Raw genomic sequence first — 5676 nt, 5'->3', positions numbered from 1 at the left:
CTCACCTAATGTCCATAATGCAATGGTACATTTCAAAACTATTAAGAAAAGAGTATAATTGTCTTCCCACAACAAATAAGTGAGGTGATGGATATGTTAATCAGTTTGATGTAAGCATTTCATATTGTGTATTAAATCAGTATACTGAATCCTATAAATGCATCAATGTACACAGTTAAGATTTATAAAAATAAATTTTAAAAAAGTGTGTAGGGCAGTGGCTCACATCTGTAATCCTAGCCCTGTGGGAGGCAGAGATGGGTGAATTCCTTGAACTAAGTTATTCTAGACCAGCCTGAACAAAATAGACCCCACTATCTGCTAATCAAAAAAAGCCAAACATTGTGACATGTACCTGTAGTCCCAGCTACTGGGAGACTGAAATCAGGATTGCTTGAGCACAAGAGTTTGAGGGTACAGCGAGTCAAAATGCCATGACACTCTACCCAGGGTAACAGAGTGAGATTGACTGTCACACACAGAGAGACCAATAAAAAGGGAAAAAAAATTCAAAAGCAATTATGGATGTAGTTCAATCCTCAAATTAATTGATGCTATAACTTTATATTTTTTTCCTGAGGTGAATATGTAATACTTTATTCAGTAATACAGCCTGAGGGAATGTAGCAGTGGTGTCCAGTATAACTTTGCTCTTAATTTGTATATGAAAATGTGATCTGTTGTTTCTGCCTCAGGGCTATGAGTGGCCATTTAATGTTATGTGAATATGATAAGTATCAATTTTTCCATGGAAGTTCAATAGTGAATGTAAACTACATGAAGACAACCTAAAGATAATTGGGGGGGGGGAATTTGAATCATAAAGTTATGATGCTTGTAAGCATATTTTGGGTAATTGGGATTTTTTCCTCTGGATTAAAGGTAAAACTTTCTACATTTTGCAAATTCATTATTTTACCACTTGTGTCTTAATTGGTAAAAACTGGCTCATTAGTTAAAGTATCTTTACAATAAAAAGAAAGACAAGGCTTGAATAGTATTTGATGTGATAGAGGATGTAGAAATCTTAAATATTAATTGATGTAATGTGAGTAGAAATAAAAACATCTTTACAGATATCATAGGAAAATAAAAATAACTCCTACATCTTTATAGATATCAGCAGACAGTAAAGATAACTCCTGTTTGAAACATGACATAAATATTCAAATCAATGTGCACTAAATAGCCTCCATTTTTAAAGAAAGTAAAACTCTAACAATATTATATTAGATAATAGTAATGCTCCTTGAGTGCTTGTGACCAAGGAACACAGTGAATTTCAAAATGCTTTATTTAGACTGTAGGCTAATAAACTTGTCCTGATTATTAAAACTAAATGATTTTTAATGTTTTGACTTTAATGCACAATGAATGAAATGTGATTCTTCCACTAATGCTAAACTTTCTTATCTTGTCCAAGATTGTAGTTAACAGGTGAAAATAACATACTATTTTGGTAACACAGTGGAATAACTTCTTTAATAATCTCTTTCTTCAGGACCTAAATTTTCAATATTTTGTTGAATATTGTTCTAAAAGTTACTAAAAGTTATTTTCACTTCCTCATAACAATGAAGATGCTATGATAAAGATTATGAGGTAGTATAATTGAAAGCTTTACCTTTAAATCCTAAATCATTATTCATAAAATTTCACTTTTTCTGTTTTTTTTTTTTTACGTGACCCTTTTCTAGGCCAATTGAACACATAAAGATATTTCGTTTGGATTTAGATTTAATACAACATACAATATGTCAACATAAATAGACTATGTAAGAGGAGTGTAGGGGCAGAAATAACCTGTATGTGTACCTATCTTCAGAGGAAAATGGAAATGGTGGATCAAAACGGATAATTTCAAAAAAGTTGATGATTTCCAAGCAAGCTTCAACTTTCGCATTATCAAACCAAACTTAGTTTCTCTACATTAAATGTATTTCTTAACATATCTCATGTCTCCCTCCAGAGTGCAGAATCACCCCCATAGAAATCATCTTTTTTACTTGCCACCTATTCTGTTAAAGTAATTATATGAACTTTTTGTCCTTCAAATTGCTGAACATAGATGGACTGTCATGTGCTCACCCTTTAGGCTGGGTCAGCTTCAACTTGCACAAAATAGCAGAGTTTCCCATTTTGACTTCTGAGTTGCACACTTATCCAAACAGCTAAATGCTAACATAGATGTTGATTTTTCATATTCTACTCTTAATAGTAATTCTTCATAAAGCTTTTGACTCTTCATCTCAGCAGATAAATTGCTTCTATTGCCACTTGCAAAGCTCTCAGTAAGGGCCAATTCACTATTAATAACACACGATGATCTTACCATACAGTGTATTACAGTTTTCTATTGTCAAGTTCTCTAGTTCCTCTGCCATTCTGGGGAAATCCCTGAAATCATTTAATAGTCCACAAATCACAAATGGCTAACATCACCCCAAATTGATGAGGAGTAACACCCCATATTTTCCACTCCCATACATACCCTTGCCTATATTTTGGTTAGTGAACTTGCATTGGTGAGCTCATCAATTGTTTTGTAAAAGGTCCATACATGTGAAGTGACACCCAAACACAGAAAAAGGTAAGAAATCACAGGAAAAGGCAGACAAATTCAGTTCATCAGTAGAGAGAGTGATTTATTAGAGAAATTGGACAGGTATATGGTCATGTGTAACAAAAAGACAGATGAATGTCTATGTTGTTACACCTAAGACAAGGGCTTATATACTTTAAGAAAGGGGTATACATGTTAATAGAATTAAAGTTGTCCTTCTTGGAACAGAAAAATGTCGATTCCATTTTCATCATTATCTGTAACTTGTGTGATAACATTAAGGAAGTTTTGACGTAAGAACAGAATTTATGGTAATTTGTGCTCTTACACAGGGAACAGTTGATAAAGTATACATCTGAGAGGTATTCCTGGAATAGGGTTTAATCCCAAATCAGTATAAGATATTAACATCTGAGGGGAAGGTACTTTAGTCTCTACAAATCTCCCTATCCAGTACAATGGAGCCCTTAGGGATTCAGGATAACTCAGAGGAAGCTCTCAGCCACCCAGTTTGGATTCACAAGGTCCCCAGATATAGACTTGAACTTGTACAATTCTCCCTTATTCCCAAATTTATTCATTCCCTTCCCCTCTAGAGAAAAAAAATTCTTGAAAATTTAAATATTACATGCAAAAAAAAAATTACACTAAACAGTCTGCTCATCAAGGAAAAGTTGGGGCCAGGAGATGGAAAGCAGGTGTTGCAAGGGGCATAGAAAATTGCAGGATGGAAGTACTGAGTCATGAATGTGCGTGTTTTACCTTCTCAGTGAAAGTTCAATATACACATCACTGATCATGTCTAATCTATGCTAACAGGAAGAGAAATGTGTTTGTCCACAGGTCGGAAGTGTGAAGAAGGGAGACCCTGATAATGAGATGTGGTGATAGCAGGTTGGTTGTTCTGCAGGAGTGATGAACTCGTAGAATTAACAGATCTCTGACTCCAATGCTGGGCCATTATATTTGAAGGTAGCTATCTCCAAGCTGCTGGGTCATTATAGGGACCCTTACTTCCTACCCCAAATTATCCCAACAATTCCTCAAGAAGCCAAACTTCTGATGCTTCTGTCTGCCCCAGAGAGCCAGCTTTGGAGAGAGGCTGCCCCATGAGGCAGCTTTGGGAGAAGAATGCATTTTGTGATAGGAAAGGAGTTAAGGGAGTCAGAGGACAATGACACCTTCATTTAACTGAAAGTCTCCATATCAATCAAGCAGGAACATTTCTCTCCAATCCTTTATCTCTTTTGTGACAGTGATTAAAAGACCTCCATCAATGAGATTGCCAAGGACCTGTTAATGTTGTGCTCAGTGAACTGGGAAAGGGTGGAGCTTTGGACCTAAGATATTTTGACTTGTTGAAACCCAAGTATTGAGATAATTAGGGAGTGTTTAGTGGCCTTGGAGACAAGCTGGGGAAAGAAGGAGAGAATTGAGAAAAGCAACTGGGGGTCTTTGGCTGTTCCAAGTGGAAGAAATGAGTAAGGGAGTCCAGGAAATGGATCAGTGAAATTTCAGTGACAGGCACCTGAGGATGGGTTCTCATTGCCATTACTTCAAGGACACAAGGTGTCATCCACTTCCTGGGCACATTCTTCAATGACTTGGTGATTCCAAACAGTACCATGAAGGATTATGTGAATGTGAATGAGCCTTTATAGGAAGGTTAGGAACCAGGGTCCTGAGGTTCTAGAGGATAAAGCCCTGCACTGAGCACTTAGACCTCAGCACTCAGAAAACCTCTCTTGAAAGCTTCACAGTTGTCCCTACAAACTGGAGCATCATGCCCATCTACCATGTGAGTCATGGAGGCTCCACATCAGATGCCTGTCTCTGCTCCCTGAGTGATGAAACGGCAAGGTTGCTTAAGGTTATGGTTAAACCAGACTCAGCTTCTCTTTCAGGAGGTAACCATGGGGTGAAGAATGGAATTGGGCCCCTTTATGGTCAGGCAGCTCCTAAGTGGTTGAACACTTTGATTCTACTCAAGGACTTAATTTCTTTGTCCATCATCAGAGAGCATTAAAATAGTTTCCAGGGGGTGGAGCCAAGATGGCAGACTGCAGCCAGCTTTTTACAGAAGCTCCCATCCAGAAGGAGGCTGAAAGGACAGAACCTTAGCAAATTAGCTGAGGGTTTGGAGCAGAGACAAGAGAGAAGATTGAAGAGTGCACTTCAACCTTCCTGAGGCGAGCTGCGACCTCAAAAATACAACCAAAAGGTACAAAATCCACCACCAAGCAGATGGGAGTCCCCTCCCCCACAACAAGGGCTCGCAGTTTACTCCATGCAAACAAGCGAGCAGAGTTCAAACATCCTCCCTCTCTATTCCATGGGAGAGACCCCCTAAAAACTGGACCTCCTACCCCTGCTGGCAAGCCACGGCACCCTCCAGCCAGACATAAAACTGTACAACTGTATAAATCTGTATATATTCCCCACCTGCAACATTGAACTCCAAGGAGCCCCCACTCACCCACTCCGAGATCTAGAGGTTTATTACCTATGGAGTCCTGATTCTTGGGCATCTCCTTGAGAGAAGTGGAAGGGGAAAGGGCTGGTGTTGTTCTGTACTGACTGTTGTGCAGGCGTGAGGAGAGGAGAGTCAGCTCGGGGGACACTAGTGCAGAAACGGTGGCATCCTGAGCGGCATGCCATCCTAGATGGCAGCCACAGGCAGGGCGCACTTAACTTTCTTGGGTGGAGCGCCTGCCCTCAGGGGGCTAATGCGGCTGAGACAAAGGCAGTGGGCGGGCAGAGGCTAGAATTGACACCTGAGTTTAAAGTTGAATGGGACCTCTGATTTACAGAGAAATCTAGCCAGACAGAAACCTAATTTAAACACGCAAGGCCCCCCTGCTGAACTCAGATTTCTGGCTGATTTTGCCAGGTAAACCCTGGGAGCAGTGGCCTACTGGAGTAAATAGGGCCACAGACCTGGGGGATTACGAGTGACTGGGTGCAAGGGGGGGAAGGAGGTATTAACCTTCCCAAACTAACCCATTTGCCAGGTGGGTCCCTTTGCCCTCATGGAGCACTGGAGCAAGTTATATCTGAACTGGAAGCAGACCCCTCTTATCTAGCTCCCAGAGACATTTGAACTCTTCCACCTG

The sequence above is a fragment of the Otolemur garnettii genome, unplaced genomic scaffold (assembly GCF_000181295.1).
Source record: "Otolemur garnettii isolate 467f Iridium unplaced genomic scaffold, OtoGar3 scaffold00253, whole genome shotgun sequence".
Classification (NCBI taxonomy): domain Eukaryota; kingdom Metazoa; phylum Chordata; class Mammalia; order Primates; family Galagidae; genus Otolemur; species Otolemur garnettii.
Note: the sequence above shows the minus strand (reverse complement) of the source record.